Raw genomic sequence first — 8803 nt, 5'->3', positions numbered from 1 at the left:
TAAGCTGAAGATTCTATAATGAATAAAATTAAACAAGTATTGTGTTAGTCTAGCTGAAAACAGAGGCTGATTACTTTGTTGTAGTGAAAGTGAACTGGGATAGAAATACATGATCAATCCAATTAAAGTGAGTGTCATGATGCCAACTTTGGACCAACTACATTAAGTGTAAAGGCTTGGATAGGCCTATGGCTCAGAATATGGAATAGAATGTGAATGGGGGGCTACTCTCAAGTATTAATTCAAATATGCAAATATGCAACTATAGGTTGTGGGTAGAAGCTGAAAAAATGATCGAGGGGGGAGCAGATTTTTTGGTATATGACTATAACTATTATAATAACTATAACATTTGTTGGCACCTTCAATTCTTGCACATTTTCTCATAAAAGTATAGTTTAACACTGCTTCTATCTAGGATGCAAACACAGCCTCAGGTGAGGTCTGAAAACTCAAACTGTTTGCTGTATGTGTTTGATGAACTCCCAAAGACTGAAATAAGATAAACATCTGTTTTTGAGTGCACTTGAAAAATGCAGCATGCAATACAAATTGTCCCATGGAGAGGTAACTCTGTTCACCATTTAGCCTTTTTTTTAAGCTAGCCAATGTTAGTTTGACTAGCCTAGCCTGCTACTGTAACTGTCAAATTGCCTGCTCATGAGGCTAGTGTTTCATTAGCTATCTGTCAGTAACATTTATTTTTATCATGTTTTAGCCTGATTATATGTCTCTTTTCAAGTAAGAAGCTGCAGGCTTAAAGAAACATTCAATCATATACTTTGATTAGAAAGCCAAATAAAAGCGTATAGAAAGATGTGTGTGTCATGTATGCTAGAATGGAGGTTTAAAAACTAGGCTGCATATGCAAATTAGCCAACACAGCATATCCTACACATATACTGTAGCATACCTTGCATTACAATGTCCTCTATAAAACAACTGGGGAAAATGTATACAATTTGGTCTGCAATAAGAGAACCAGAGTTTGATTTCTAAACCAGAGAAGAACAGTTCTATTCACTGCATGTTACAATAGTAAAACAATCTCTTTGTCACCTTCACACTGATTCTATATTGAATTTAGTCCTCTCTTCAACAGGCAAATGCACAAACACCAGAGAAAACTCAAAAAATTTTTTTATTTACTATCTATCTGCATTTTCTCTGGTATATCTAGAACCACTTGCAACTGGAAATATACATGTTTAGGATAACTGGTTTCCAGAATTGGGAACAAAAAGAGTACTGCCAATACCAGGTTAGTTGTAGAGTCTATTGCAGTGTTTTGATTAGGCTTACCTGTAATGTCCAGAAATGCTGGATAACAACAATCTTCTGTTATATCATATTTAGTGTAGCTACAAGCTATGGATTTTTTGCCATGGGGCAGAGAGAATTTTGCTGTTTTAAAGCTCAGGGATTCTTAAAAGATGGGACAATCAACTTTTTTCTACAAATATTTGTCTTAATTTTAACTAAATGTGAAGATTATATTTTGACACACCAAAGTATCAGCTATTAACACCATGTAAAGGAACAACCTCCTATTTTTTCATTAAATGCAACTAAGTGGATATGGTCAATTTCGTCAGACACCATAAAAGGCATTTCATTTGTACAATTATTGTCCAACAAGTGTTTAAAGTCCTTGATTTTTTTATGCTAACATTAGATTATTCATAAATGTGTAATACACATCTCCAAACATTTTTGTTTTGTTTTATTGCCATATTAAATGCTCCAGGGCTAATTTAGCTAGCAACCTGGCATGGTTTTCTAGATTTTGAACATGAAATAACAATTATAAAGCTAACATTATCCCTTAGGTCTAGCACAGCAAATACATTAATTGTTGAAGCATATGTTTCAGAACAGTGATTACAATATTTGTTCAGAATATTGACAACAACAAAACATTTTTTAAGGTGGTTAGTTCCTCTGTATAGATGGGAGAACCTTCCAGAAGGACAACCATCTCTGCAGCACTCCATCAATCAAGCCGTTATGGTAGAGTGGCCAGACAGAAGCAACTTCTCAGTAAAAGGCACTTGACAGCCTTTGAGTTTTAGTTTTAGTTTTAGCCTTGGAGTTTGCCAAAAGGCACCTCAAGGACTCTCAGTTTAAGGGCACAGGGCGAGACCTAGATGCAGACACGGGAGAAAGATTTTTCGAGTCTCTGATATTTATTAGTATCCAAGGGGCAGGCAAGATATTGGTCATGGACAGGCAAAAAGATCATAACAAGGTCAGAGTCCAGGAGGTACAGAGTGGCAGGCAGGCTCGAGGTCAGGGCAGGCAGTATGGTCAGGGCAGGTGGGTTCACAGTCAGGTTAGGCAAGGGTCAAAACCGGGAGGACAAGCAAAACAGAGCTAAGAAAAAGCAGGGACACGGGTTAATGATAAGGGAATTATATGCTTAAAGGTAATGATTAAAATATTCCACCCTGAAACCATATAATTGTATGAAATGTATTAGAATCATAAAACTATAATCTGATGATGGGTGTAATTTTAGTCCGAATTAGAACAAGGACCTTTTGCTCTTTTTTAGTATGTAAGCAGGGTGCAAGTGGGAATCAAATGATAAGAGAAGCTATCGACAGACAAGTTGTACTACTGTGTTCCTTACAGGACATTCTGTCTCAACCCGTGGAGGGGAGAAACTGTTAGGCTTGCAGAAAATTATGAAACATGTTGCAGATTAAAGAAACAATGTGTCTGTATAGTGGAAAAACACTGACTGTCTGAGCAAGGCGTAGTTTAAGATTTGAACTTGTTTGTGTGTGTGTTATAAAGACTGTGTTTGCATTTTGATTTCAGAACATTCTCTGGATAAACTGTACGGACCTTTTGCATTAGCTGAGTCTTTGCCTAATTATTATTAAACCCAGGGTCTTACAAATCTCGGGGATTGGGCAAAGCTTATTGATTGTTAGTTATTATCATTTGGGATTGAAAATTCTCCTGACAGTTAAACACACTGGTTGACTTGACAAGGCGAACTGACACAGAGAGACGGGAAACACAGGGATAAATACACCAGGGAAAATAATAGACACCGGGAGGGGGTGGAGAAAATCGCAAGGACAGGTGAAACACATCAGGGCGTGACACTTAGACCATGACAAATAAGATTCTCTGGTCTGATGAAACCAAGATTGAACTCTTTGGCCTGAATGCTAAGTGTCATGTCTGGAGGAAACCTGGCACAATCCCTACGGTGAATCATGATGATGGTGGCAACATTATGCTGTGAGGATGTTTTTCAGCGGCAGGGACTGGGACACTAGTCAGGATCGAGGGAAAGCTTAACGGAGCAAAGTACAGTCCTTCTTTGGGCGGCAGAATTGGCATCTCCTCCTCTTGCCTGGCCCAGCTGCAGCCTCAGGTGGATCAGTACAAGATTCAGCCCCCTGAACAGCTGTCACAAGCTCTGCAGAGGCTGCTGTGCAGAGGAGCCACTCCCTTCTTTGATTGTATGGGTTACAAGTGCCTTTCCCAGCTGCTCCAGGAACACCCTCCTCTTGTTCCGCTTATCAGGCATCCAGGTAGGGTTGATCTTGTTCCGTATTACGAAGGCAATGTATGAGGACACATCAATGATGTTATGGAAAATGACCAGGGGGCAGCAGGCAGTCATCCTCTTGCAGCTGTAAGTTCCAATCACCTTGTCCAGGTTGTCCATGCCTCCTTTGTTGTGATTGTAGTCCAGGATGATGGCTGGCTTCCTGTTCTCACGATCACTGATCTCAGCTGTTTTTTGCAGTGTGCTCAGGAGGACCACATTCTTAGAGTGGTAGTGGGGGTGAAGGCAACCTTTGATGAGAAGGCCTATCTCCCCCTTATTGCAAGGATAGCAGGTGGAGCTCAGGCTTGTTCTTTCTAATTGTGCCAACAACGGTGATCTTCCTCTTCATGAGCTGCTGCCTGAGTTCATAAGAGGTGAGGAAATTGTCACACGTGACATTGTGCCACATTAGTTCATCTGTCACATCAAGCACAACCCACATCCCCTGGTTCTTCTCTGGTCCCCCACCGGTCGGCTTCCCTGTGTAGACTTGCATCTTCCAAGCGTAGCTGGATTGTGCTTCACAGGCCACCCATATCTTGATTTCAACCTGAAGATCACTGACTTCATGATTCAACCTTGTTTTTGTAGATTTCTCAGTTGTGTTGAAAGCACCATCAATCCAGAGAATGCCAGAATTTGATGACAAAGTTTGATGACAAATTTTTCCCACGAAGGACCGCCGCTCCACCTTCCCGTTCATGTGAGCACATCACAAACAGGTGAGTCCAGAAAGGCATAAATGATGTATGTAATATGTCTGTAATATGTACTATGTAATATGACAGGAAGATATACATACTGTAGCTAAGAAGTTAATACCAAGTGTATGTTGTGTAGTAAGCTGTCAGTAGCCCATGTCCCTTCCGCTAATAATTGGGTCCTTTTCCCCCTCATAACTTAGCCTACTGTTCTGACTTGGTGGTGCACATGTAGCCTACAGCCTGTTTTAGAGACATGTCATCATCAAATATTGTCAGAGCTTTCATTGTCTGCTTATATGTCCCCTTTATTTATCCTATGGTTCTGACTTGGTGCACAGGGAGAATACTGTAAGAATGGCCCATGATCTGAATTCTGTCGCTGTACATTTCAAAAGTGCTGAACAAATAGTTATATTGACTACGTTCGTCATACCTCTCACATTAATGTCTTAATCGAAATTACGGATTGCCTCTTGTCTGCTCATCGTACCCTTATGCCATAATTTGTATTTTTCAATTGTCAGTAGAAACAACTGATATGGCAAATCAGCCATATCAAATATGTGTTTTTTTAAAGGCAGTAATTGAGGCTGAATGAACTGTATTGCTGCCAGGTGTAGCAGTAGTAAGGTGTTGGGACTGCCATTGGAACAGCTTTATGTAGGCCCTATCAGTTTGGGCACCGTTAAAGTGCAATACATGTATTGTTTAGTGTTGTGTTGTGTGGTGTGGTGTGGTGTAGTTGCTTTGCTGGCATGCATATACATTTTTTCCCCACCAAGATTTACATGCTGAAATCGCCACTGATCGTATCATATTTCTCCAATGCCAAATCAGTGTGTCTTGTTTGCAATGAAACTGTCCCTGTTAGGAATCTGAGCTTGGCACTTTCAAAAGTTAGGCCTACCTTTCCACCCCAGACAGTAGGTCTACCGACTCAGAAAAATGTAAGATTCAACAGATGGCTACTCTTCTTTAACAACAGAAGGTCACAATGGTTTCCCAAAAAGCGGTTTGGGTTTAAACATATTTTGTACAGAAAGTAAATAGCTTAATCAATCTAAAGGTACAGAATTAGATTCCTTCCCAAGCAAATGACATTTTTTGCCTTCTCCGCTATAGAAGATTGTAGCTCAGACTCTGAATGTCAAAGAAAATAAACGATGATATTCCCCTATGCAGTCATGTCTTTCCAGGGTATTTTCTGCTTGTTTTTAGCATAAATCATAACGGACCAAAGTGCTGTTATAGATCACTGTATGTAACTGGATCTGTTTTATTTTATTCTAAATCTTAAGATAACAATGGGTAGGCCTGTGCTTTTTGACATTTTCTTCAATAAAAGGTAGACCTATGGCATACCCTCTCATACCCCCTCAATTCCAGTACTGGTTTTAACTTAACAGCCCTTCACTGACATGGAGGGAGGATATTTAAAGAGTGCATGGTGGGTGGAGGAATGGAACGACAAATCTATGGATATAGCAGCCTATAGCCTAATTCTGTCTGTCAAACAGGTAGAGCTACCTCTTGTTTCTTAAATAGGAAGAAATAGGCTCCAACACAAAGCCCTCTTGTTGTTAGTAAAGTCTAATTAAATGAAGACGGTTTAAATGAATTATTCATATTCCAATTTGCCAATGTTCTGCACTATCAGCTGTCCATTTCCAATTGATTGTGCTGCGATTGCTGCTTCAAGTTTCAGCACCACAATGTAAGTAACTAAAATCTGGCTTATTGTGATGTCAATAACTTGAATAAATACATCATGGGCAAGAAACATATTGTTTTTCTTCAAATCAATTATAGTAGTAGCAAGCTATCATAGTTGACCTCCGGTCCTCAAATGCTCTCCTTCTCAAACTGAACAGAACATAGGCTATAGCCTAGTCTACGCGCAAGATGTTGCATTTTTTGGACAAGGCCTTAATCAAAAATTATTTTCTGAGGAATTCTTTGACTCTCCTCCTGAACTGCCACTGTAGGCCTACACAGCACAGCATTGGTTAGGCAGCAAAAAACTGTTTTGATCAGCAAGGGCAGAGCAGGCCTCAGGGTTGAAATATCCGTTGCAGTGTGTAATGCAGTCTAGTTTTATTTACGCTATCCCAGCAGCTATCTTAGAAATATAACTTTTCTCTGTGCTTCTCTGAGGATGCACTTTGTAGCCTATAGCCTATAGGCTATGACTCATTTGATTGAGACCACGCTAAATAACCTTTAGGCACACGTCATATTTCACGCCCAGCAGAGAATCAGGTGGAATCGGGCATCGATATATAGCCTAATAAGCAACTGATTCTAAAACACTGAGAAATATTCAAATTTCATCATTTCATCATTACAAATTACATGACCCTCGCCTATTTTCGTTCAGGTACCCACCCTGTACATTTTTGTCCATCTCTTAGCATTACAATTTTATCGTGCAAACTAAGAATGTTCTTAAGTAAGTTATAAACAAAAGTGATAGTAATACTATAAATGATTAACCGTTACAGAATTCTTCTGAAGGGTGACACAGCGTTTTAGTCTGTACTCATTCCCCCCCCTATTCCTATTTCTCTCCCTCCTTCCCACTCTTTCTCCTGTCATAACCTCCCTTTGGTTGTACTACAGTATGGACTGACTCAGGCTCTGCCCTGGCTGTATTTCTGCCTTGTCATTGTGACTCAGCATTCTGGAGTCTCAAGCAGAGACAGAAGAGGAAGCAAGATGTTCCACTCCCTCAATGGTTCTGTTTAAATGGAAGCAGACCGCTATCACATTGGTGTCTATGGAGTAACCCCCCCTTAAGCAGAAAGTGGTAAATGGCCTGAGTGAACTTCCTTCATTTATCCACCATCTTTAGCCTGAAAGCCATTCTTTTCCGCTATCACCGTGACAATGGTGGAAGGAGACTAGGTCTCATGACTATTGAAACAGACTTGAGCGGTGATGAGGGCGAAAACGTGTTGAGACCAGGAAAAAAGGGAAGAAGGAGAGAACAGCAGTAACATACTATGTAACTTACTAAGGCATTTTAAACAAATAGCTGTAATATGGTTGTTTCTGATGAATGTTGGAGGGGAAATACACCAACTTTCCTGATCATTTGGCCAATATACCCCAATCACAACTCAAGTAACAATATTTTTCAATATTACTTTAAACTGTTGGTTTAACTAACAGTTTAGAAAATCACCACCAAACCCCTTAGTTTTTCACACTCAATAGTTTCCCGTGTGTATCAAGAATGATCCACCTCAGATAGGGACATCCAGCCAAATGAACACAACTGCGGGAAGCATTGGATTCAACATGGGCCAGCATCCCTGTAGAATGTTTCGACACCTTGTAGAGTCCTTGTCCCAATGAATTGAGGATGTTCTGAGGGAAAAAGGGGCGTTTTCAACTCAATATCAGGAAGTTGTTCTAAATGTTTTATACCCTCAGTGTACATATACAGTGCCTTACAACAGTATTTTCCACCATTCTGATTTTCCCTATTTTTTGCATTTCCAGGTCCTGAGGCATCAAAGCATCCCCAATCCATCACACTACCACCACCATGCTTGACCGTTGGTATGATGTTCTTACTGTGGAATGCAGTGTTTGGTTTTCGCCAGACATAATGGGACCCATCCGTTGTATAGGAAATCATGTCCAGTCCTAATAGGCTGAAGATTCTGTTATGAATAAAAGCATTGTGTTGGTCTACCTGGAAACAGAGAGGCTAATTACTTTGGACTTTTCAGACTAATTTTATTACTCCAAAATGAATGAAAATAAAAGTATCCTGACACCATCTAAAATATAATTTTCCCTTCTAGAAATGAGCCCAATACCATATCAGTCCATATTATCAGGCAGGTGTGTTATTTAGCAATAAGCATGATAACCTGTTGCATGGGGTTGCCCATCTACATTTACCCCAGTGTGCTAATCATTAGCTAGATCATGAACTCAAAACATTATCTTGTTGCTAGCACACGGGCTATTGCTGACTTGACTGTCCCTAACTTTCCTCTGGTACTCAGCCAAGGATGTATACTGGTGCTGAGTGAAGCCTGTGTGTCTGTGACTCAACACTACACACATCAGCTACCAGAGCAGGTGAAATCACTGCAACACCTAAGAGCTGCAGTCATTTTCAGAATGGGTGGCAAGAAATAAGTTTGAGAATAAGTCCTAAATACATGAATTTCAAAAACTAAAGGCATTGTATTTGGGACATAAAATAAAAACACTAAACCATGAACCTCAACTAAATCTTGTAATGGATAATGTGGAAATGTAACAAGTTGAGAATAAACTTCTGAAATGGTAAAAACATATTGATACAACACTAGCTAAGATGGGGATAGATCTGTCAATAATAAAGCACTGCTCTGCCTTCTTAACAATGCTATCAACAAGGTAGGTTCTACAGAACCTTGTTTTGTCGCACCTGGACTACTGTCCAGTCGTGTGGTCAGGTGCCACAAAAAAGGACTTTGCCCAGAAATGGGCAGCACGGTTCACCCTTAAATGTACACAGAGAGCTAAC

General features: G+C 40.0%; 1 long non-coding RNA gene across 1 annotated transcript; it reads left to right on the top strand.

The window, feature by feature from the left end:
• The first annotated feature begins 1144 nt into the window (after positions 1-1144).
• Positions 1145-8237, top strand: LOC112217748. Its single transcript, XR_006081073.1, has 3 exons — positions 1145-3945; positions 4163-4293; positions 7780-8237. It is a non-coding gene; the product is annotated as an uncharacterized LOC112217748 (long non-coding RNA).
• Positions 8238-8803: the final 566 nt, after the last annotated feature.

This window comes from Oncorhynchus tshawytscha, unplaced genomic scaffold, assembly GCF_018296145.1.
Source record: "Oncorhynchus tshawytscha isolate Ot180627B unplaced genomic scaffold, Otsh_v2.0 Un_contig_10717_pilon_pilon, whole genome shotgun sequence".
In the NCBI taxonomy this organism is placed as follows: Eukaryota; Metazoa; Chordata; class Actinopteri; order Salmoniformes; family Salmonidae; genus Oncorhynchus; species Oncorhynchus tshawytscha.
The sequence above is the reverse complement of the archived record's forward strand: the minus strand, read 5'-3'. Positions and strand labels throughout refer to the sequence as shown.